Raw genomic sequence first — 26,622 nt, 5'->3', positions numbered from 1 at the left:
TCAGACACCAACAGCCCCAGACTGAATTGTAACTTAGCCACTTACAGCTATATAACTAAGTTATACATCAAAAAGTTACATAGAATGAGATAATGTAGAGTGTACAATGCACCTGCTACCCAGGATTCTAACTGCTAATATCTAAGATTACTGAGGAGCTCCAATGAACTCTGAACCTTTTACGATGTGCACATTTGCAATGCAGAACTGGACGATATGGGTGACTGTAGATAAAGGAAGGGACAAGAGCAGCCCACCTTTACAAGGTCACAACCCTGCTTTGACCTAACCACCACTTGCTCTGTCCAATGGGCACTTAACACTCACAAGCTAGGGGAATAACTCACTTTCTACTGATAAAACAGTAGACAGGCTTCTTTCTACCTTTCTCCAGCATTTCTCTCCAAAATAAACATTCTCTCAAACAGAACAGGTACTTTTATTTGTGGAGTATTCTATCACAAATAAGTCCCTCTAAAACCCAGCACTAACACTGATATGGGCCACAGGTTGCCTGTTGCAGAAGTCAGAGGAGAGTAGCTGACTTTTACTTCAGGTCAGGCTCCAATCACGTGGAGTTCAATGATTGTACCTCCGATGATGTTAGCTGGTGGATTTCAAGTATTCCATGTAAGAAGCCTGACCAAAGGTTTGTGGACTGAATTAACCCAAGTCACTGGGACAACAGTGCCCTACAAGTATGGTTTTTTACCCTGTCTTCAAAATAGTACTTCTTGGTAGTTATTTTCAATGCTGAGAAACTGGGGAGTTTCTTTCTGGCTCAATCACAAATCCTGGATACCATCTCCCTTAGAAAAAAATACTAACATAAAACCAAAATAAGCCAACCTCTGTAGGTTAAGTTTCTTAAAAAACTCAACCTGGTTCTCAAGAATGTGTCCCTTCAAAAGTGATAACCTTGATCATAAAAACTTACACCATGACTTTGCTCACCCTTACACCAAGAACCTAGGACCAAGAGTGACACCATCTTAAAGTGCCAAAGCAGGTCACAGTTGCTCACTCATTGAGAGCATGCCAACCACAGGCCAGTAATCTACTACCTCCCCAAGCCACTGTTACCCACACCACACCATCGCCTTCCTTCCTCACAGGTTCCTAAGCTAGCCCTCCCCTTATCCATCCCCTATTCACCTACACTAAGGAGCAACTTCCCTGCCTCCTCATTTGAAGTTGGCTTATGCCACTCTTACTAAATTCATATCTCTAGTATCTGACATACGTTATCTCAAGCCTTTAGAATACAGAATTAATTATTAGTCATGCAGGATCAAGGAAATTGACATTTGAAGAGACCTAAAAGGAACCGAACTTTTAACCAAACTTGCAGAAGGCTCCACAAACCAATCCTGTACTAATAGGTGGGTACTGGAAAACATCCAACCCAACCAATTATACATAAACACACCAAAAAACCACATTCTTTGATGTTTATATTTCTCACTAAAAAGTTAATGATTACAACTTGCATAAAGCAATGACAACAGTGAGTGAACAAAATCATTCAAGCAATAAAAGTCACTCTGTAAAAGCAAAAGAACAGGTTGGTCAACTGATCCAGTTGAAGGCTGAGAAGACACAAGGCAATTCGCTGCCACCCCCAGGTCTCCTGCACCATACTGTGCACCACACCATCAGAGAAGACCTTCGAGCAGCCACACCTCCTAGCACAGAGTAGAAGACATTTGACTCATGGGAGAGTAACACCGTGCCAAGATCCCAGTGATAATAGAATAATACAAAGGTGAGAAGGAGCTGCCCATCATGGACAAATCAGGTCATGTTGACGTCAACATGAGCAAGTTCATCAAGATAACTAGAATGCACTTACAGCTCATAGCTAATCAAGCTTTCTAACTCATGCCCATCTCCAAGGTGTACCTGCTTGAGAAGGATGGAGATGGATTCCTACATATGGTGGATACCTCCCAATAGATGTTCCAACAAAATTGTCTAAGACTATAACAACATGTCTATAATTTTTTACACCCTTACCAAAGAGAAAAAGGGTGATACCAACTAAGATTGATTAGTTCAGCTACTCATAGATCACCAGAACATAGTGTTCCCATCTAAGCATTTGAGGAAGTTGTTTTTATAATTCAGGCAGAAAAACTGAGTTCCATATGAGCACATTCAACTTTGTTTTCAGACTTTAGAAATTTAAAAATAAAATACTTTGCATTCTAAAGAAAAAAGCAAAAGAACACAGGATCATGCTGGCTTTCCCTCCTGATTGATTTAGCCATATGGACAACAAATATTTTCAGGACTCATTCTACTTCATCAGAAAATTTTGCTCCAATATTAACAAGGTTTTTTTTTTTTAAGAAAGGTGTATAACATAATTTACGTTACACTAAAGGCCGTATGTAAATTCAAATATGTACCACATTTTCACCTATTCAAAAAACATTTAAAAAATTATTAAGCACCTAGTGTGCTAAACGTGGGGGTGAATAAGTTGTAGTTTCTGCCTTTAAAAAACTCACAGTTTAGAAAAGAAGACTCAGAAACCAATACTAGTGAGACATATAAAGTCCAGATGAGGAGCTATGGGAATTACCGCCCTAGAAGGGAAGGAAAGTCTGCAACGTGGTCAGACCTGGTTCATAGAGAAAATAATATTTAACTCTAATGTCAAAAATAAATATGAGCAAAGATGTGATGATCTGACTGAGCACAGCATTTTCCAGAAAAAAGGAGTGAGGCGTTGTAGTCTAACTAAAGCTTGGGGTAGTAAAGCCCCAAAACTGAGTCTTCTTCCTTCTGGGAATTGTGGAACCAATAACAAAGACCAAACACCAATTTAGCAGTAAAGGAGACTTTTATTCTTGGCAAAGAGAAGGAGAAGTGCTAGGCAAACTGGCAAGTCAGCTTTTAAGCCCTGGGAAATAGGAGGTTAAAGATATAGAGTAAAAGAAATGAGAGAGTCACTAAAAAAGGGAAGAGCATTCATGTGTTTTCTGGGAATAGATGGAGATTTTCCTGAAATTCAGCACCACCTCCATTTGCTCCTATTACATTTCTTTATAATCATCTGTCTCCATGGCAATTGTCAATAATAAAAACACTTGAAGATGTGTGATTTAGCACTCAGGTGGAATTATAATGAAGTTAGTGATTGTCTGGGGTCACTCTGGCAGCCATCTTAGATCCAACCTGTTTCTGCTAGCCCACTCGAAAAAGAACTTGTGACCTAGGTATCCTCTCCTCAAAGGTAAAACAGATTAAGGCAGGGTAAAAATAACAGTAAGAGCAGTCATAAGTGAGGAGGTGATGAGAAAGAATGAGGTAGGTGGGGCAAAATGCTTGATACCTTATATGATCCATGAGAACCAAATGAATTCAGACTTTGTCCAGTAGGCCATAGATAACCAATGAAGCCTTTTAAGCACATTTCTTGGTACATACTGTGTTATGAGGGCCACTTTAGTCAACTTGTTATATTAATCCTTACAACATTCCTGGTAGGATTTGATAGAGTCACATTTGAATGTAAAAGGAAGTTCCTTCATTCTCTATGCCCCATTCTCAGAAGCAATGCTAGGGCATGAACTAAAATGACATGAGTAAAGGAGGGAAAAAAACAGGACATGAACATCTGTACACAACCTCTTAAGAGTCCACATTAAGACAATGACAATGGAAGAGAAAGCAGAGTTCAAATGTAATTTGGAGGGAGGACTGCTAAAATGACTGTCCCCAGAAGCAACAGCCCTTAGTTTCTGCCAAAAATGAAGGCCCCTGAAGGTTACACCATCCTCCTGTCTGATAAGAGGCCCTAATGTTACCTGAGTAATGCCTAGATTATAGAGCTGAACTCCTACCCTACTCTAATTCACATTCATCATTTGCAAGGCAGGCACTACTGCACTTGAGTCATGCCCCTAGCCTTTTGTATCTTTAGTTATTTTTGAGGTAAGGTCTCAGTTTTTGCAGAGACTAGCCCTGAATCTATCTATCTACATCTCCTATAAGACTTGTAGGCCAGAAGTGCCTCTTCACAACTAGCAGAAGCTGACTGGATCTAAGTGGCTGCCAGAATGAACACCACACAACCACTAACTTCATTATAACCTCATCTGCAAGCTAAATGACACACCCTCAGGTGCTTGGACAGTTGGCAAATGCCATGGAGCCAGATGAAGGGAAAGAACCACAAAAGGTGCAAAAAAGAGGTGATGCTCCAATTGCAGGAAAATCTCTACCCTTTCCAAAAAAAGATAGTCTTCCTCTTTATTGGCCTATCCCTCCTTCTCACTTCCTTTACTTTTTTATGTATAATCTCACAACCCCCAAGGGTTAAGAAATTGACTTGCCAGTTTTTCTCCCACTTCTCCTATTCTTGGTCAATAAAAAAGGTCTCTTTATTGCTAAATTTGTGATTGATCTTGTTATTGGTTCCACAACTCCTAGAGAGATGAAGGACCCAGTTTTGAGGTAAAAACTGGTAAAACCTAGAGCACCTCATTGGCTACCAAGAATAGTCTCCCCGAGGAGCCTACACATTCTAATTGACAGCCAGTCTTTAGAACATGAGCAAGGGGTTAATCATCCTGAGAAAGCTTTTGCTCACCTTTGGCTACTGTACCGACAGGTGTTGCCAACTGGTCCCCACCCAGTTTCTCCCAAAACCTCACCTGGACTAACCCCAGCACATTCTACAATCCTATACCTTCAGGCATCACCAGAAAGCAAGTCTTCCCAATGTCTCACCTTCCCAGCCCTCTCCCCTCCCATTCTGCCCTTTGAAACTCAAATTATGGTTATCAAATAGTTTTATTTTTTGATCATTAGCATTTTATCAATAAAATATTTTAAAATTAGATTTTTAAAGACTTAATGCCTAACATTAACATAGATTTTTCAAGACTTAATGCTATTATACACTTAGTAGGCGATAGTACAGTGTACATATAACTTTCATATGTACTGGGACACAATAAACATTGTGTGACTCAAAAAAAAAAATTCAAGTATGTTCTCTTCTCTCAATGTTCCTTTCACCAGGGTAAACTCTGATAATATGGAAAAAGTAAGATTTAACCTGAATTTTGAAAATTGAACCCTAAAAATACTGTTTCCCAGCATCCCATTAAGGGAATGTTGTTTTATTCTCACATTTAAGTCTAACTACAGTCAGTATAAAAAAGAATGAGGCCTGGAGCAGTGGCTCAAGTGATAGAACATCCTAAGTTCAACCTCTAGTACTGCCAAAAATAAAATAAAAATGGCTGCACCAAGTGCTAAAATATCAAAACATCTCTAAGCCAGTTGATAACTAGTCCCTTTCCGGGGTCTTCCATGTGATCAAGTGATTTATGAGCTAACAGTCTCACAAAAGGCCCCCAGGACTCTGCTCCTGTGTACTCCCATTTCATTTGAGCTCTTAAATATTTTTAGTAACAACCATGTTCATATCCCCCTAAATGTTCCAACATGGAGGTGGACTTAGTTTCTCTCCAATTTGACTTCCAATTTTTCCTCTATCCTCTTTCAGACTCTTACCCATTTTGAACTTCATGCCAATAAACTTTACCATCCATCACCCCTCCATGCTGTCATCTAACCATCTACTACAGCTTTCTCCTCATTCACTGATTACCTTAGCACCTGGCTATTTCCCTTTCCAAACTCTTCTGTCTTCATTCTTGCTATCTTCTACATCTACCTTGAGGCTCCAATTCCTCAATCATCTGACCTCTGATGATTTGTTCTTTGGCCCTACCTCCATCACCCACTACCATTTTCATGACCTGATTTGGCATCATGATTATTTGTGTCAGCTCTTGTGCCTTCAGCTTCAAGCACCCCAGGCTACGAACACCACCTTCTCTTTTTCCAGCTTGTCTACTCTCTTTGGTATTTTCATTCCAAAATCTTGGTATTATCTGTCTTTCCAAACCATTCACCTACTATTTGTTTCACTCTCAATCAATCCCCTTCTTGCACAGCTAAACATAAAGGTCTATGATAGTAATTTCTCCCTTGCTAGCACCGTTGCTCCCTTCCTCATCACCTGGAAAATCTATAAACTGATTAAACCCAGCTATCCGCCTGCTCCACACCTTTACCAAACAGCTGAAGAAACTCTCTAGAGAAAAGCACATAACCATAGTGGACTAAACTTAAATTCATGGCTACAGATCTCTAATGAGCAACACACACTGACCAGTGACCCTGTTACATTTCCCCTGAATGTTTCAAAAACCCTTCCCCATCCCAACATCATCCTACTTTATGGGAAAAATAGAAGTACCATCCAAACAAGAGTCCCTTACCCTGATAAAGACCAATCCCTCAGGGAGAAAAAAAAAAAACAAACAAAAAACCAGCCCCTCCATTTGTGCTCTGGGTCTCCTCCCTTCTTGGCTCTTTGGGAATTTTCTCCTACAATTTCTTATAAATCTTTCCTACTTTTATCAGCTTTTCTTTCCTACTTAATTATTTTACCAGCCTAGAAACTCATCCCAGGGGCTCCCTGAATTCAAATCCCCGTACCACAACAACAACAAAACAAGAAGATAAGAAACTCATCTTATCATTCTCTGGTTCTAACAGAACATTCCTTAACAATCCCTTTCTAAGACCTATTTTATTTCTCTTCTTCCTTTCACAATGAAACATCTCAAAAGAGTTGTCTGTAAGTACTCTCTCTACTTCCACAACTAAATCCAATAAGCGTTTGTCCCAGTCTCTCCACTTAAACCACGCCAGATTGTCAAAATGACAAATGGCCTCATTTTACCAAATGCAGTCTTTGCAATTGACACAGCACAACCATCAACTTTTTGAAACATTTTAGCTCTTGGCCTTAGAGATATCACATCTTCCCGGATTCCTTCTTACTGGCAACTACTCTTCTATGTGATAGTTGCTCCAATGGTCCTTCCATATCTATATGTTCTCTATAGGAAACGCCACCCAGAAGCAAATCCAACCTACATGCAAATAATTCCTGCTGGATATGGCTCAAGTGGTAGAGTGCCTGCCTAGCAAATAAGTCCTAACTCTGTATCCTCAGCCAACACCTCCTTTAGAATCTCTATAAACTCAATTCATCCAATTAGATGTATCTTCAAAGAAATGTCTAATAAAGACCTTAAATTTAACACTGCCAAAACAGAACAAATTCTGTCTTCCACCAAGCCTGCTTCTCTCTTTTTTTTTTTTTTTTTGGCAGTACTGGGGTTTGAAGTCAAGGTCTACCACCAGCCCCTTATTGTGAAGGTTTTGGTTGTTTTTGAGATAGAGTTTCCCGAACTACTTGCTGGCTTTGAACCACAAGCATCCTGATCTCTGCTTCCTAAGTAGCTAAGATTACAGGCATGAGCTTCATGCATGGGGCAAACCTGTTTCTCTTTGAATTCTCCTTTTCTCAGAAATTGGATCACTTCTTCCAAGTAAAAACTATAATCTTTTTTTTTAAATTCTTCTTTCACTTACTTTATTAATCTGTCATCAAATACAGTCATCTAACTGGGAAGCTGTGACAGAAGGATCTTTGTTCAAAGTCAGTCCAGGCAAAAAGTTAATGAGACCCTATCTCAAACAACAAGTCAGGTATGGTGGTGACTCAGGACTGTAATCATAACTACTCAGGAAGTGGAGGTAGGAGGATCAAGGTCAGAGGCTGAGCAGGCAAAAATGCAAGACCCTATTTGAAAAGAAAAAGAAAAAACCTAAAAACAAAAGGACTCCGACATGGGCAAGCGACAGAGTGCTTGCCTGGCAAACATGAGGACCTGAGTTCAAATGCTAAAGCTCACAAAAAAAAAAAAATCAGTCACTCAACTCTATTTCAAAAACATACCCTAGGGCTGGTGGAGTGGCTCAAGCTGTAAGAGCACCTGCCTAGCAAGTATGAGGCCCTGAGTTCAAAACCCAGTGCCACCACAAATTTTAAAAATCCACTTCTTTCCATCTTTAACACAATGTTTATCCACAAATGATAATTTCTCAGTTGTGCAAATAAAATAGACTCTTAACTAAAGTCCTGCTTCCAATAATTTTCCCCTGCCTCCAGTAAACCTGTGTACTGTTAGTAGCCAGAGCAGTCTGATAAGATGGATTCTCAGTGGAAGCAACAACTATCACCCACAATTGGTTCTTGGCAGGTAAAATGTATTATATATTACAATGGTTTATATCCCACAAAGCTCAACCCAACCCAATGAAATTTTATTTTCTAATACAAAAAGAAATGCTAAAGAAAACTTACTCTCAGCTTTTAATTAACTGATTTTAATTGTTCTTAGAGGGACACAATTTAAAAAATTAAGAGACACTATTCATTTCACTCACTTACCAGCAGCTTCCAGCAGCTTCTATTGTCCTAGAATGAGATCTAAATATCTTATCTTAGATTACAAATCCCTACAAGATATGGCCTCTACTTACTTTTTAAAGCTTTTCTTGAACACTGCAGTAAATTCAATAATGACCTCAAAGGATATCCATATCCTAACCCCTACTAGTACCTGTGAGCACTATCTTATGTAGCCCAGCACCACCCCCCAAAAAAAAGACTTTTCAAATATTACATTGAGGATCTTGAGATGGAGAGATTACTCATTAGTAAGTGGACCCTAAATGTAATAGCTTTGTATCCTGTTAAGAGGGAAGTAAGTGGAGATTTGATACAAACAAAAGAGAGAAGACACTGTGACCAAAGGGGCAGGGATGGAGTGATAAAGCCACAACCCAAGGAATGCCAGAAGTTGGAAGAGGCAAGGGAGAGATTCTCCCCTAGCACTTTGGTAGAGAGCTCAATATATTGCTTTGACTCAATGAAACTGACTTCTGATTCAGGCCTCCTAAATAGCAAGAGAATAAATTTCTGTTGTGTTAAGCTACCAAATTTATGGCAGCCCTGAGAAACTAATACAGACAACTTTCACTTTCACTCACTAAGTTCGAGGTTTGTTTGCCTCCTTTGTCTATCAGATACTTCAGGAATATAATTAAGGTTTTACACCACCTGTCTCTTCTGCCTGGAAGGCTCTATACCTCATCTTTGCAAATCTTAGCTCCTTCTGGTCATATAGAACACAATTAAAACATCTCATAGATGCCTTCCCAAACAATCCAAATCCACAGTAATCATATAGCTCTCATCATCACAAATGCCCTTTTTTTACTTAATCATAAATATTTTTCTCTCTACTAGAATCTAAACTTTGCAAGAGCAGAAACTGTTTTGTAGACCACTGTAGTATTAATTTGCAGGAAAATGACCAACATGTATTAAACTTAAAGATTGTGATGATTTCCAAGGAGAAGACAAACAACATGGAGAGGAAGAGGGAAGAAATGGTAAGTCCTGGCATGACTGTGGGACATCCAAGTGGAAATGTCTTGACTCTGAGCTCAGGGATCCCTACAGATCTGGTTGGGGATGTTGACTTGGGAATCATTCAAATCAAGAATTTGAATAAACCGGGTGTAGAAGACAGTGGACTATAGACAAAGCAGGGGAACTCCAACATCAAGGCAAAGAACCTGCAAAAGAACCATAAGAAATAATCCAAAAGTAGAACAAGCTGTCTTAGTGAAAACTCAATTTCATAAAGGAGGAACTGAGTAGAATACAGAAATTTTAAGAACTAAGATTCCATTGATTTGCTAACCAGGACATCAATAAATATAACAAAAACACATTCATTTAAGACTTAAGTCAAATTTCTAAAAGATATAGAGTAAATGGAAAGAGTGAGGACATAGAAAAAAGAAAACATATGAAGTGTACTTTCAGGAAGCATAGCCTGAAGAAAGGAGAAAGTAAGCATGTAACTAGAGGGGAATGCAGAATGAAAGAATAGTTTCAGAGTTTGATCTTGATTGTTGGTGCTTTGGAAGAGTCTGAATATTCTTGTAAGTATTTAAAATGCAAGGGAGCATAGAGAAATTTCATGAAGTAGGTAAAGGGATGGAGGACTGGGAGTATTGTGGAAAGTATCAACTTAGGATAACTCTACCTCTAAGTGGGAGGTGATGGAGTAAACGGATTCAGAAACAAGGAAAATACTAACAGTGGACAGGATTATCTGTTTTTACAAGGACACTGTGAAGAGGGCATCTTTTTAAAGACCCATCTTCCTGGGCTCCCAGTCAACTGCATCTGTCAACTTCCCTTGAAGACAAGGGTGTCTATACAATGGATTTTCAGCCCACTCTATGTGAATGGAACTGACACCTTCAAGACCATACAGTTAGAAGATAGATATGCTTCTTTCCCTTCCCCCTCAATCAGCTGGATGCTGTCAAAGGAATCCCCTAAGGAATTACCTATCCCCTAAGGAATAGGTAAGCTGCAAAATAGAAAGATCGAGAATACTTGAATTATCAAGGAAGGAAAGCCATACACCAACCAAACTGTGGCAGAAGCAAGAAATAAACTTGTAAACCAGGTGTGGTCATACACACTTGTAATCCTAGCATTCAGAGGCAAGAGAATCATGAGTTTGAAGCCAGCCTGTGCTACACAGCAAATTCCAGGTCAGTCTAAGACACATACATAGTGAGACCCTATGTCAAAAGAAAAAAAAAAAGATAAAAAGTAAGCAAAAAGAAAAGGAAGGAGGAAGGAGGGACAGAAGGGGAAAAAAAAAAGAGAGAGAAAGAAGAAAGAGAGAAAGAAAGAAAGAAAGAAAGAGAAGGAAAAAAAGAAAGAAAGAAAAGGAAAGAAAGAAAGAGAGAGAGAGAGAAAAAGAAAATGTCTTTGAGCTTGGATCTACTTCTGAATAGTTTAGTCTGCCCTAACCACTAACAATCATCTTCTGATAAGCAAATGCATAGTGGGATAAATGCTCAAAGAAAATGCTGAATGTTTAGAAAAGCTATGGGAGGAAATGGAGAAAAGTATGTGGGCATGATGGTGTGTGCCTGTAATCTCACCATTCTGGAAGCAGAAGCAAGAGGAAGGTGAGTTCTATGTAGCCTGGACTACAAAGAAATAGAGAGAGGTGCTGTCTAAAAACAATTAGAAAAGAATTCCCTCAAGGCTAAAGCTAGGAACCCTAAGTTTATATGTGCCTACAATTTGCACGCTTGTATTCACTGTCTCAACAGCATTCACAAGTCCAGGCTCAGGACTGGAAACAGCAGACTGACGAAGTTGCAGCTTGTTTCCACATCCAGTAGAACTAAGAGGCTATTACCGATTTCAGGGTTTCTAGAAGTAAAACAAAACAGGGTATCATTTTAGGCAGCTGTGCCGTAATTTCCATTCAACCATTGAACAAGTTTAGCATCACTGATGAAATCTGTTGAGTAGCCAAGTGTTAGGAAGTGTAAGTGTCAAAAGGCAAAGTTCGATGAGTTGAGCAGTAGAATCCAAAGTAGCAAAAATCAGGAAACATCTTACAGAAATAGGAGCAGGATTATCTCTTCATTTTATTATTGCTTTGCAGTTTAAGAAGTTTCTCTCATACCAGGGAGGAGGATGGTGAGTTCAAGGCCAGCCTAGGCTACATAGTGAGACCCTATCAGAATATAAAACAAAACAAAAAAGCCACTCCCCATTCTCTATCTCATACAGAATACACAGGTAGAAAGGGAATAATAGTAACACAAAGGAGCCAGAGAACAGGTGCAACACTATCCAGGTACATTTTGCCTAACAGCCTGCTCCACCATTGTCCAGGAGCAATGGATGACTACGGTAGAGACAACTTCTTGGTACCGTGGCTCTACAGGTCAGCCAAAGGCATCATTTATCTCCCTATAGCTGTGAATTCAGGCACATACTCCCCTCAAATTGCCACGTTGGCTCTGGGGACACTTTATTACCTAGACCACTCCACACTTCTCCATTCTTAGAAATGCACTCCCATTTCTTGGAAAATTCCACAACTAAGTACATATCTTGGTCATAGGCATTAGCATAATTAACCCCATCCACAAAAGATCCTGAGACTGGGGACCTGGAGTAATAGACTGCTTAGTCAAGTTGCCCACCCACAGTTTATTTGGGGGTGTACTATCTTTTCACAATCACTTCTGCTTTAATAAAATCAAGCTTTTGCTTAAATAAATCTCTTCTGTTAAACATTCCTCTATGTGTCTACTACTGGACTCCTTTGGAGACAACAAGGACTTACCATCCATGTCCCCTAACATTTGCACCTAGCTAGACAAATGGTGCCCAAGGTTTTGTTTTCTTAAGAGTCCAGAGACCTTTGTTTGTAAGGGTGGGGGGATAATTTACCAACCATATTATAAGTTAATTTTCCATATTCCTTCCCAAGAGACTGGACTAGGTGAATAAGTGGGGAAGAAAGGAGAAATTAGTGAAGAGAAGGGAGCCCTAGGAGCCCTGACAGACATGGACTTTAGTGACTTCCTCATTTGCAGATTCCTCTGGTGATTTTCCTCAGGGATCACTTTGACAGTGTTCGCTTGCAGTGATATCCTTTCCCCTTCTCAAATATCCTTTAAACATTAAAGCCTTAAGCATTTTAGGCAGGTGTGCCAAATGTAGAGGGAGAAAAGTAAGGCCTAAAGAGAGATAAAGCTTGAAGCATCCAGTTGAACTAATGTCTGATATAAATCTGCCTGTGTGTTAGCTGCTGTCCAGTTATACCCAACTAAAGTTTATTTCTCGAAGAATTAAGGGATGAGTATGTGGGGCTAGGGGAAGCATGCATTCAACAATTGTTTACTAGGTGTCACTCACATGCAAGGCACTTGGGTTAGTCACATGAGGTCTATAGAACTTGTAAGGTTCAGTCTCTGCTGGAAAGGAAATAATGTGTTTTCAATTAATTACAATACATAGGAATATATAAGGGATTTATGGGTGGCATCAAAAGAGAAATTGAGGAAGAGAGCCATGTCTTATACCTGTAATCCTAGCTACTCAGGAGGCAGAGATCAGGAGGATCACAGTTCAAAGCCAGCAAATAATTTGCGAAACCCCATCTCAACCAATGAAAAACTGGGTACAGTGGCAGCGTGTGCCTGTCATCCCAATTACCCAGGAAGTGTAAATAGGAGGGTCACAGTCCAGGCTGGCCAGGGCATAAAAAACGAGACCCTATTAGAAAAGTAAGGAAAGCAAAAAGGGTTGGGATTGTGGTTCAAGTGGTAGAGCACTGCCTAGCAAGCACAAGCAAACATCAGTAACTGCCAAAAAAGAAAAAAAAATTGTATAAGGTTTCAGAAAACGTGTAAAGCACTTCTCACTGGAGTGAGAAGAGAATTTCACAAAACTGAAAGCTAGTGGTCAGGGCCTTCGAAAGGTGAGGTAGAAGGAAGAGCAACAGCACAGGGTAGTTCTAGGAATGAGGTAGATGTAGAGAATTCCAAATAGTGAAATTGCACTGGAGGCCACAGAAGATGAGGGCAGAACCTTGGGGCAAGGCTGGAGAAGTCCGTGAATTCCATAACAATTTTTGCAACTTCATCCCACAAGGCAAACCCACCCCGGAAAGGTGGAGCACAGAATCAGACAAGATCAAAGGTTTGACGTTTACAATGAAACAATACATCCTCTACTTCTTCCATTCTAATCAAAGGAAACTGACTTTTGAGAACCTCATACTCTGAACTGTATTATTTTCCTCACTTTTGAAATCACATTGAGAAGCTTACTGTGTTACTGGCATAATGGTATAAACATCTGGACCCAAAGTTTCCAACAATGTTTACCTTGAACATAAACTTTTCTTTCTCAGATGTATGAACATCTAAAGTCTCCACAGGGCCTTAGTGGTCACCAGCAGGTATATGGTTATTATTAAAGCTTTTTGAACATGGTATTCCATTGTCACCAAGCCTTACTCAGATGCAGCGTCTAGAAATCTCATTTTCAGAAAATAGCATTTTTGTTCTATGTTGTGCAGTTGTTTTCCCTCCACATTAAAACCTTTTATAGGAGAATATATTTGGGCAATCAAATGTAAGATTCCACAAAAGACATATCACTATTCAAAGAATATAAAGCTTGGAAAAAACTGAATAGTCATTGTTCAAAAAGTACCCACAGTTTTACAATATTTCACTGCTAAAAAATAAAATACTTATTTAATTTTGCCTGAATAATTAAAAGATGCCCACAGAGGTCTTAAAATTATGTTAACACCTATGTGAGGGATAACTTTTCCTCTACTCAAAACACACCTGATACAAAATTTGTGGGTTTTCCACACCAAGCATTTCTACAATTATCTGAGAACAACAACTCAGCATCTTACAATTTAATTTAAATTCTGACACTAACTGCCCAAGTTCACACAGACCCTACAAGTTAAGGGTCTAGCTCAGCAAAACTCTGCACACTTCAGACAGCAGTCCTAAGGATTAGGTTCCTAGGTTACCCACACTTCTATCTTATTGACAACAAATTGAGGATTACCACAACCTTCTCTTCAGGTTTAGTAATTTACTATAGTAATTCATAAAATTCAGGGAAACATTTTCCTTACCTTTGTATGAAGTATGATATAAATAAACCACAAGATAAAGAGGTACATAGTGCAAGGATGGGACATGGGATTCCTTCTGTCTGCACACACCATTCTTCCAATACCTCCATGTGCTAGCACATTCAGAGCTTTCCAAACCCATAACCTTGGAGTTTCGTGAAGGCTTCATGATGCAACAACATTTGATTACATCACTGGCCCATTGATGAATAAGGTAATCTCCAGCACCCCTCAGGTCCCCAGAGCTCACTGGTAGGGCTAAAAGTTTCAACTCTTATCATTGCTCGCTTGGGCAACCAGTTTCCATTCCTGAAGCTATCAAGGGGCTACCAAGTCTTCTGTAATCTCCTTAGTGTACAAAAAGACACTCACCCTCCAAAAATCCCAAGGTCTTAGAAGTTGTTGTGTCAAGAAAGGGGTGAATATGCATTTATTATATCACAATGTGTCACAATAAATTTTTAGTTGTGAGAAACTAAAAGTTCCTATTAACTAATTCTTCCCGTTAATTTTAGTCAACTAACCGAGTAGAACCAATGCATGACCTAATCAAAATCAAAAACCTTGTTTTTCTACACAAACCAGAAATCTGATGCTGAAAGAACCAACACAGCTTGGACTCCAGTGGCTCACACTTGTAATCGTAGCTACTGAAGAGGCAGAAATCAGGAGGATTGCAGTTTGAAGCCAGCCCAGGGCAAAATAGTTCAGGATACCCTATCTGGAAAAAACTCTTCACAAAAAAAGGCCAGAGTGGCTCAAGCAGGAAGAGTGCCTGCCTAGCAAGTGTGAGGCCCTGGGTTCAAATCCCAGTGCTGCCAAAAAAAAAAAAAAAACCCACAAAATTCTCAGCTGAAAAATGGGAAGCAAGAGTACAAACATGACATATTGCAAGCAAAGAACCAGTAGAACCTGAAACAAAAGCTGAAAATCCTAGAAAGGAACACAAATTAGAATTCTAGGCAAACTGACCACAGTCATTAGGTAAACATCCTCAGATAGTCAAGCCATCAGCATTTCTTGCTTCCTTTCCTCATTGATTCTGAGATCGATCCCTGGTTATACATCACAGGAAGAGGTCTATTCTAAAGTTGTTAGCCATTTCTGGCATACAGCCACCTTGGCCCTTGTCCTTCCCACAGGGGCCTGGATCAGACCATCTTTCCCTCATACATTTCTTTTTACCCGTCTTGTCAACAATTTAAAGCAAAAATAAATCAACATATAAAAACATGTCTTCTTTAGTTTTTTCTTCCCATGAGATACCACCTGCAATTTCTCTTCTTATCTCAAAGGTAATAAGACACAAAGGAATTATCCCAGTATTTTGATGAGCAACTAAAACCTACTTGGAAAATACTTTCCTTAAGTTCCATTAAGTTCTTTGCAATCTTCCAAAACAGCAATCCTGAAAGGAGTTATTTGTGGGGGTCCCAATTATGATGAATAATCCCCTGATAGTTCAGACAGGGAGAAGTTTTCTTTCATGCATACACAAAATTTCACAGAAAATGTCTGTTTTCCACATAAAGATCATTTTAAAAGTACATTTCTGCATTTGTTTTTTCAGTCATTGAAGTAAAAAATATATATATAGCATTTATTTTGTGACAGGTTTCAAACTCGTGATCCTCCTACCTCAGCCTCCCATGTGCTGGAATTACAGGCATGTACTACCACTCCCAGCTGTGAAGGTTCTTAAAACAAGGATGATCTTGATCTTAAATGACATTCTCTTTAACACAAGGCTATTTCCAACTATTTCCGTCAATGTTAACCTCTCCCTTCCATAACCAAAACAGTTTTAAGCAATGTCCTGCCACTGGGTATATGATTACACAAGACATCAGGTTGTTCTCCAATTGGTTTATATCTACAGTCATTATGTAGGGACAGGAATTCATTCTGAGAGATTCCTCATTAGGTGACCTCATCATGGAAACATCATAGATCGTACTTAGACAAACTAAGAAGGCTTCCACCTCACTAGGTTACAGAATTGTACCTAGGTTACAATGTGCCCACTGTTGAAGCCAGCCCAAGCAAATAGTTTGAGAGACCCTATCCCGATAATACCCAACACAAAAAAGGGCTGGTGGAGTGACTCAAGTGGTAAAGCGCCTGCTTACCAAGCAGGAGGCCCTGAGTTCAAATTCTTGTACCACCAAAAAAAAAAAGAAGAAGAAAGGCAAGGCATATATGATTTCTAGTAGTCTTTCTGAAGTTTTGTTTCTGTACTTAAGAGAGCCTGATGACTCCAGGTGTTAAGAAGGAAGTTAAGTTTTGGAAAACCTATGTGAAAATATGACCACATTCCAAAAACAAAGAGAGAGAATTAAATAATGACCTGGAAGTTACTTCCCTTCTCTAACAGCATCACTGCCACTAACCCACCTCTCTTCCTGCCCCAATCCACACACACACCAAACGAAAAGGGAAAAAAGACTGGATAATTCATGCACAGTTAAGAACTAAATTATCTAGCTAACTATATTTCTTGAGTATAAAAAGAAAATATAAGGAGCACAAAAATATTTTGAAGTTTACTGCCTACCAGTCACATCCTGGTAATTTTACACATTTTCTTTATTATTATCTGTATATTTCCAATGAGACAATTGAAGCTTGGTGAGTTTAAATAGGTCACTGAAGCCAAAGTCTTTAGTTTTTTAGACTCAGTTTGTTCCACAGTTTAGTCACTCATTTAGAAAACATTTATTGAAGCTGAGTGTGGTAGTGTATGCTTGTAATCACAGCACTTGGGAGGCTGAGGAAGGAATATTGCCAGTTCCAAGCTAATCTGAGCTACATAGCAAGACCATGTTGGGAAAAAAAAGAGGGAAGGAAAGAAGGAAGGAAGGAAGGAGTGAGGGAGGGAGGAAAAACATTTATTGAGTGCTTATTTCTAAGCCTTTAGTTGACACTGAGCGTTAGAGATTTAAAAATGTGTGAGACAAGTGTGAGACCAAGTCCAGCTTCCATAGACCTACATTGTAGGAATGGAAGGCAGAACACAACCAAACAGGGTAATTTCATAGTTATAACACTGTGTCAACATGATTTATACACAATAGTAATCAAATCTTTTCAATTATCTATAAATGAGATTAAATAGTTACAAAAACTAAAGGGGGGCATAAAACCAACTGTTAATGTTAAGCTCCTATAAAGTAACTATGTGAGTTATCAGAATACACAGCTCCACAATGTCCATCCTCAATCCCAAAATCTTATCTTCTATCCACTATTCTATCGTTTTGAAGAGTGGAGCTACTGAAAGCAGGGCTGTGTGGTAACTTGACAGGATGCCCCAGGAGAAGCGCAGGAAAGTTTCAACATTGACTTCAGAAGGTCCAGCAGCCTGCACGTGTGTCTAATTAGGCAATGACTTCCAGCTGTCATATGACGACCAGCAAGAGACTCAGAGACCACAGTGGTTAGTAGCTACCAAGAAGTGCCTGGTCCCGGGGTGACCATTGCCATTACTTCAAAAAGAAACTCCACATTTCTTAAACTTGGAACGTATGCAAAATACTAAGTTTTGTCTTAAGCAATGAAGACAGTGCAGTTTATCAATTTCCTTCCCTCCCTTATTTGCATAACGTGGCTAGATTAGCTGTTAGCTGTTTCCATAGCTGCCTCCTGTGATAGTGATAATGTGGTGTGCTAAATGGATTGCCCCTGTCCCTAAGCCTTTGTGAGGATTTGTGCTTGTTAAGTTCCCTTGGCACTGCTGAGGCAGGCGGTCTCTGGAGTGAATACTCCAGCCCAGGGTGGAAGGCCATCCAGAGACCCACCCGCTAAAAGCTGCTCTTCCGTCCCCCGGCGCACCGTCCTGCCAAAGCACTCTGCAAATCCCTCTTCGCTGGTGGCAGTAGGGCTGTTCTAGGTTCGGCAGTGGTCACACCCGCCAGCTGAGTTCCCCAAAGACGCGTCCCTGCCGTTCTACACCCTCGCCTTAGAAAGGAGCTAGTCCTTCTCATCGGACCAGCCACATTCACAAGCTGGAAGTTTGCATCACGTTTCACTGGGACACCAATGTCCTGTCACTTTCTTAACTAAAGTGTATTTCCAGTGTATCACACTCCAGTCCCCTCCAAAATGTGACGCGAAACCCGAAATAAGAGCAAGTCCATCTCCCGATGGTAGGGGGAAACTCTCAGTCTTTCTTTCCCCAGTTTCCCGCCACCACCACCTCCGCAGCCCCCTAGTTCTCGGGGGTCAGAAAGGGACCACTTCTCTTCCCAGACCCACCACCCCACCTCCAAACCCCGGGAGTTCTCCAGGAAGCTGGGGGTTCTCCAGGAAGCACACACCTGAGATCGGTCCTCCCGGGCGAGGGGACAGCGACAGGAGCGCCGGTCCTCCGGCCAGGGCGAGTGGGCCTCCCTGGGAATCCGACCGCCTGAACGCAGGCGGGGAGAGGCGAGCGGGGATGTCACCAGGTCAGGCGGGGCCTGTGTAACCCGACACGCCCGGCGCCGCCGCGCCCGCCTCCCCGCCATTTCCTCCTCCTTCCCCATCCTGCGCCTCCCCTTGGCCCCGCACCGCAGCAGCCCCGATTCCCGGTCCCCGGCTCCTCTGGCCCAGCAGTGAAAGGCGGAAGTGGAGCAGGAGCCCCGGCTGGGGGGATGGGGGATGGGGGACGTTGCAGACGAGCAGGCGGCGAGCCGAAGAGGTTTCTGCCGCCGGGTGAACATAAGGACACTGGGACATGGGTCCCGCCGGCGAAGGCCGTGCCGCGTTAGACGCACGGCCCTCGCCCCACACTGCTGCCTCGGTTTTGCGCTCCCACGGTGCCGGCCTCCAGACTCCGCACCCCATCTTGCCAGTTGGCGGGCGAACGGGGAAGCCAGGGCTGAGCTAGGCCAGGAAAGCCCGAGGAGGTGTCCGATTTCCTGCGCCCTCCCCTTGCGGCCGCCCACACCATCTGCCCGGGAGAGGGGAGACACTCGCTCGCCTGCCGCGCCCGCGAGGCTAGCTTACCTGATCTCTCAGCGCCCGCCCCCAGATCTGGCTTTCCCTACTCTGAACCTCCGGGTAGGCAGGCTTTCCTGGGCCTAGAAATGCATCTAGGCTGCGGGCCGACCCCTGGGACCCCGCCGTCAGAGTCTAGAGCGCTCACTCAGGCTCCCCCTGCGCACTCTGCAGGCGCGCCAGGCCTTCTGACCCCCCACCTGAATGTCAGCGCGGGGACCCGCCGAGAAGACCAAGCCCAGTCACCAGGGGGTGGGATGCTGAGCACAGGCTTCTCAGGCCCAGCCTCGCACAGGTGGGGGGAGATGGAAAGCCCCAGCAGTTAAGCAGCAGTCTTCCCACTTGCACCCTCAAAACCGACCCTGCCCAGTGAGCATGCCCAGCCCACTTGTTGGCCCTACAAGGGCTAGGTAAGCCCTAAAGGACCCGAGGAGAACTCAGATGGGATTCTAATGGACACTATGACTTTAAGACCAGTCGACTCATAGAAATGTGTAGATGAATTGAGTCCCAAACTCATAGCAACTTCTAGGAGGCCAACCAGAGCCTATCCAGAGGAACACTGCTTCTCAGCCTTGGACACCCATTAAAACTAAGGGACTAAAAAAGATCAAACCCAGATTTCCATCACTACACCCATTGAATGTGCCTGGAACTGGGACCTGGAAATCCTTATAATTTAAACCAGCTCTCCCAGAACAGTCATGGGACCCCCTCAGCTGACAGAACTTGATAGAAATGCAAGTTCCCATCTGCATTCCAGACGACCTGATTGATAAACTCGGGCTGAGTCTCAGCTCCCAGATTTAACAAACCCTTGGGGTGATTCTGATACACCCTAAAGTTTCAAAACCACTGTTTAAAAACCTAGGTGATTCTTCTTCACAGCCAGAATTGAGAACTCCTATAAAATGGACCAATGCCAATCCTGATTTTCCTTCCCATTAATTCTACTAGAAGAGTTTAGTTCTTTGAAAATGGGTACCAGGTGTCATTCACCTTTGTACTTCGGTGCCTATAACACGTGTTTACCTGTGTGTTGGTTTGAAATAAATGCTTCCGTGAACAATTTGTTTCAGGCCCTACTATGTCAGCTGTTTGGTTTCCCCTTCTTTGCTACCATGCCCACAGGAATTCAGTTCTCATCAGTGACCCAAAGCCATCCCTCAGACCCCTGATCTGACTTGGATGTGGGAGGAGGTAGACAGAAGTCAAAAGCTCTGGATTTTATTTCACCCAGCAAAGTTAGGCCCCAAAGCAACAAAGGAGAGCAGGACATTAAGCATCCAGTGGGATTCAGGAGGAACACAGAAGAAAAGAGATGTGTATGGGAGTGGAATAAAGGAAAAGAAACAGGAAGCTGCACCTGAATAGCCAGTAATTTACTCTGAATCTTCTTTTCCAGAGCCACCTGCCTCTGCTCTGCACTCACTCTCAGACACACATCACACCTCAACTATGGCCTTAATAAAATAAAGAGGAAATTGGTATATAGGAGACACTTTCATTTACTAGATAAAATTATTGCTGACTTGTAATTATTCAGTATATTTATTTAGAGCACAGAAAAGGTTAATTTTTTGAAAAATGAATACTAAATGATTTCAAAAGCTGGAGTTTTATGATAGTTCCACTTTAAAATCCCACAGGCTTATAAAATCTGGACATATTCTTTACTCATCAATATTTTCCAAAAGGAATAAAATATAAAAACACATTTTTTTCCTTTTAGCTTAATACATAATGCTTTAAAATGTTTTTAAGGATGCTATTTATGAGTGCTTGATAACGCTTTCAGCTCCATTATCTCTGCCCTGTCCCTGTGTCTTGCTCTTATTATAACAGGAATTCCACTGAAAGGGTTTTTTGGGGGGGTTGAAATATCTAACAGGAACACACTTTCCCACATGCCTAAGCAATTTTTTATTGTTATTAAAATAATTTCACAGAGAGGAGGGGCATCATTAATTTAGGAATTGCTCTTCAGAATTATTACACTAGATCCACAAACAATATTTTTTTAAAAACAAAACCACTTCCCTCTATAACAGATACTTGCTACTGCTTCCTTTTGCTCATGGAATTAGAACAAAGCTGAATGAAAACAGGTTTAAGGATTAAAAACAAAAAGGGAAAAAGTGAGTGGGGGTTGGGAAGGGAAGCACTGATCATAGCTAAATTTAAAACATGAGCAAGTTATTTCAGTAAAGGCAATCTTGAAGACCAGGACCCCAGGGAAGTTAAGAGTTTGAAGTGTTTCTCCTTGTCATTATGGACATGACTAAGCATTTGGAAAGCAGCTATGTTTACTGTCTTTCAGATTGCCAGTATCAAATAACTTTGGTGCCACCTCTTTTCTTGTGTGCCTAAGAAAACTTCAGAACAGTCATGGGTTTTCATCCTCCCATAACTAAAAACTCCGAAAAGTTTGCCCCTTGTCATTCATGTCTTCTGTCTTACCAAAGCCTAAGTTTGCCCACCATTCACTCATCTTGCTTTTGTATTGTTATCAGTTGATTTTCAGTTATTCCCTATATTCCAGTGTAACAAACTGAATGAAAGCTCTTCCCCTGTCCCAAGCCTGAAGAGGGGGCTACGGGTACTGTCATTTGTTGGGGGGCCCAGGAAGACTTTTCCCAATGAAAGAAATGCACTGATATTCCCAAACCAGGCCCATTTTTCTCATTAAACAGTATGCCAATCACGAGAACAGTGAGTTTTGCAAAAGAGAAAGCTTATTCATAAGGTGGCTTAGCAAAAACTAGCTAGCATTTGTTGCCCTTAATGCAGAGAAACTAAAGCAGATACCTTAAAGCAACTGAGGCCAATAGGAAAAGGGGACCAGGAACTAGAGAAAAGGTTAGATCAAAAAGAATTAACCTAGAAGGTAACACCCATGCACAGGAAATCAATGTGAGTCAATGCCCTGTATAGCTATCCTTATCTCAACCAGCAAAACCCCTTGTTCCTTCCTATTATTGCTTATACTCTCTCTACAACAAAATTAGAGATAAGGGCAAAATAGTTTCTGCTGGGTATTGAGGGGGGGGGAGCGGGAGGGGGTGGAGTGGGTGGTAAGGGAGGGGGTGGGGGCAGGGGGGAGAAATGAACCAAGCCTTGTATGCACATATGAATAATAAAAGAAAAATGAAAAAAAAAAAAATAAGGTGGCTTAGCATGGAGGTAGGGACCCAACTCTTAAAGCCACCTCCTCTAGGTATAGGGTTTGGGGAAATATATGGATGAAAAAGCAGAATGGCCTGAGGGATGGGAAAAGGTTACTGGAGGTAAAATAATCAGGTGACTTCATGGGACACATGTTCAGAAAATGGTGGCATTAGCATAATCTGAGTTGTTGGCACCCTAATGTCAAAAGGTCACTCATCAGTGCAGGATATGGTGGTACACATGTAATCTCAGCACTCATGAGGCTGAGACAGGAAGACTTCAAATTTAAGTCCAGCTGGGCTAACATAGTGTGACCCTGTCTCAAAAGAAAAAAAAAAAAGTCACCTATGAGACACTTTCACAGGCCAAAGTGAAGAGTCAGTAGAGGTTTCAACAAAAGTGGCTTTCAAGTCCCTGAAAAGTAGCCTAGGCAACAGTTATCATTACAACCCATCAGTGTTATGTACAGTTAAGCTAGTGGAGGACTAAAAATATATTGCTCACCTGTGGGTACTCCACATTTAGTGATTTTTATTTACTAAGTATTTTGCAGTTCTGGGAATCAAACCCAAGGTCTTGTACATGCCAGTTAAGCATTCTTCCACTGAGTTCCACATCCAGTCCCTAGCAGGCACTTCTAATGGTCATCTGCCACAAGACCAGGGCCAACAATTTTAGTCCCTACACATTTCCAGACAGAAACAAATTTTCCCCATAGGCAAGTAAATTCATTGGTCACCAAAGTTTATAATACAATTTGTGGCATATTAGAAGTGAAAGGGGCCATAAATGTTATTATCCTTATTTAACAAATGATGAAACCAAGGCTCAGAGTGTTATGTGTTTTTCCTAAGGTTACAGAGTTAATAAAACATAGACTCAAAACTAAGAAGAGAAAAATTCCTTGGTATCAAAAACACTGTATGTCCTTCAACTGCATCCTCTTATAAGGTCAATCATGGCCTGGTTCTCTAGCCTCCTGGAACCTCGGTATCTTCATCAGCAAGCAAACATTCACATAGTAGTTGCTGTGTGTTAGGTACTAGTCTGAGGCAATATCTCGCTACATAGCTCAGGCTGATCTCGAGCCCACAATCATCCTCCTCAGCCGCCAAAAGGTGGGATTACAGACATGTGCTACCACACCTAGCCAAGGCACTAGTCTTAGCAAGCTACATATAATCTTTCAAATTCAGAATAACTCTATGAATTTTTTGGTTTGGTTTAACTTAGTTAGGTTTTGGCAAACAGGAGGATTGAGGTAGAAAATTCAAGTAATACCCAACACAGCTAGCAAACAGCCAAAGTGGGATTGTATGGGATAACGTATGTAAAATGCCTGGCATGCTTGTCAATAAAAATACCACCACTGTCAGTTCCCTTCCCCAACCACAGTCTGACCCTTGGCCAAACATCCTGCCAAGACTCTGCCCTGAGCTCTGTATGTTCACATCTTTCCTCCATACATTATTTAACTTTGGTACATTTTAGTAGTTTACAGGAATTAGGAAGTACTGCGCCTACTTAAAATCTTACTTGTTAACAGTAGTTGAAAACACTGAGGCTAACCAAAAACTAAATGAAGGCTCAAATTTACTACTTACAAATAAAAAAATAATACAGAATATGGTGGCACATGCCTATGATCCTAGCACTCAGGAAGTTGAGATAGGAAGATCATGAGTTCAACTCCACCCTGGACTACAGAGCTTCAAAAAAAAGAATTGCTAAACACTTAACAATGCTACTCAGAAAAATCTAGAATCATTGAACAGGGTGGCACCAATCACTTGGGGACCTTAAGATCAGAACAGGTCAGTCAGTAGGTTTCTACCTACTTATTGTGTGAACTCTTAGGAGCAGAATAATAGGCATCTAAAAATACCCAACAGAACATCTTCTCACATCAATGATTCTCAAAGAGTTAGGCTCAAGAATGAGGTGAAAATATATGATCCTTGAAAAGATGAAATAAAAATACCAAATATATTTTTAAATGGGTACTTGAAGTTTTATTTCTGCTTTATAAGAATCCAGGAAAGTGTTCTTAAAATAAATGTTTAAAGCATCAATATAACATGGGACCAAGAAACTTACTCAGATTTAAAGGTCTTGAGGATAAAGGAAATGTGTCTCCTTTCCTAGACAGGCATTCGCGTTGTTCGTAGAGCAGGGCAGCACTGAAAACAAGCTTATGCAAATGTTGATCAAGGTATAGACTGAATACTGTTGTTTCTGGAATGCAACCTCCTATTTAATAACAGGAGGAAGGTTGTGGTAAGCAGAAACACCCTCAGAAACTCATGTAGAGAGCATAAGTATTAGGCTCTGATATGGAAGCTGAAACAGGAGAACTGGGTTCAGAGGAAAGTTAGCTATCGTCTGCATGTTTGCATGAAGGGATAACTGAGCCCAGGGCAAACAGCCCAAGAAACTGGAGATTTGTTCAGTCCTGCTTTGGAATAGCTGTTATATAACCTGGAGATGGTATAAATCTCAGCAATAAACCAGGCACCAGGGGCTCACGCCTGTAATCCTAGCTACTCAGGAGGCAGAGATCTGGAGGGTGGCAGTTCAAAGCCAGCTCTGGGCAAATAGTTTGCAAGACCCTACCTTTTGGTTTTTTGGGGTTTTTTTAGGTAAATATACAGTATATTTTATTTTTAAATTTTTTTTCAAGACCCTATCATGAAATACCCAACACAAAAAGGGCTGGGGGAATGGCTCAAGTGGTTAGAGTGCTTGCCTAGCAGGGATGAGGCCCTGAGTTCAAGCCTCAGTACTGCCAAAAATCTCAGCAGTAAATGCTTAAAACCAATGTGACCACTGACTATAATGTAAGACAGTGATTTTTAAAAAATTAATGAATCTGAACAACAAAAACAGAACAACAAGAGCAGTGGCCAAGATTTATAACTAGCTTCTATAATTTATAATTAGCTTTAAAATGAGGTTGTATCTTAATTCAACAGCCTTGAAACATGTAGGCATTGACCTAATTTCTGCCAGGCCATGAGGAAGGTATTTTACACACAGGGAGGACAGGCCAGAGAGTAACAGGTGCTGTTCCCTCAGCAAATACCTTGGCCTCAACACCAAATCTCCTTCATCGTCCTCTATTGGCAAAATCCCCATACAAAGCCTACACATAAAAGACACGAAGTAGAGGACATTCATTCTGTTATCCTTGGATTACAAACTGAAGCTCATTTTTGGAAGAACTCTGTGGGGGAGCATAAAACAGAAGAAGAGATTGGTTCAATGTAACATCTGCTAAGGAGAAATTTTGCAACTTAACGGAAAGTCTATTATTTAAAAATTCTCTGGAGCACACTGTAAATAGTAACCCTGGCCAAGTTTCTGAGAACTGAACAACTTAACATATGAAAAGAAGCTAGAAACTCATGTCAGAAAACCTACTTTTTTTCTAGCAAGTTTAATGTATATTCTAAAAATATCTTTCAACATCAAATGTGGAGCAAGGCAGTCCTTCTTGACCATGTGCTCTTTGCCTGGTCCTCTTGTGCTTTTGAAATACAGCAAAAGCTCTGCCTCTGCCTTCATAGCAGTAGCCTTCCAATGTGTGTCTCAAAGTGCTGTGGACAGAAATACTGCCTCTTCCACTCTTAGCCTAACCCTTTACACATTTTTTTTTCCAGTATTAGGATGTTGAGCTCACACGCTTGATAGGCAGATACCCTACTGTTTGAGCCACGACTCCAGCCCTTTTTGCTCTGGTTATTTTAGACATAGGGCCCCTCTTTTTGCTCAGGCCAGCCTGCCCCACCATCATCTGGCATAACAGGAACACACGACCACACCCAGCTTTTTTCCATTGAGATGGGGTCCAGCAAACTCTCTGTCCCCACCCTAAGGGTCATTGTGTCAGGTGAAAAGCAAACTGTCTCCATCCAAACTAATGAAAGTTAAAGAAAAGAATTAAGAGCTATACTGTTTGAATATTGTTGAATAATATTGTTGAATACAGTTTCCCAAAAGATATTCACACTCTAATCCCTGGACCCTG

At 41.1% G+C, this 26,622-nt stretch overlaps 1 protein-coding gene across 5 annotated transcripts in view; it reads right to left on the bottom strand.

The window, feature by feature from the left end:
• Nucleotides 1-24,912, bottom strand: part of Gpd2 (glycerol-3-phosphate dehydrogenase 2) — a 137,163-nt gene extending 112,251 nt beyond the window's left edge. For 2 of the 5 annotated variants that reach the window (XM_020186042.2, XM_020186043.2), the window contains exon 1: nucleotides 18,767-18,903. The gene's annotated coding sequence lies outside the window, so the exon portion shown is untranslated. Of the gene's footprint in view, nucleotides 1-18,766; nucleotides 18,904-19,436; nucleotides 19,574-19,627; nucleotides 19,775-24,692 lie in introns of those variants that run through there. The other 3 variants (XM_074070821.1, XM_074070823.1, XM_074070822.1) reach the window with 3 other exon arrangements.
• Between the last annotated feature and the right edge of the window lie 1,710 nt (nucleotides 24,913-26,622).

Source organism: Castor canadensis, chromosome 4 (genome assembly GCF_047511655.1).
Source record: "Castor canadensis chromosome 4, mCasCan1.hap1v2, whole genome shotgun sequence".
Classification (NCBI taxonomy): Eukaryota; Metazoa; Chordata; class Mammalia; order Rodentia; family Castoridae; genus Castor; species Castor canadensis.
Note: the sequence above shows the minus strand (reverse complement) of the source record. Positions and strands in the feature narration are given on the sequence as shown.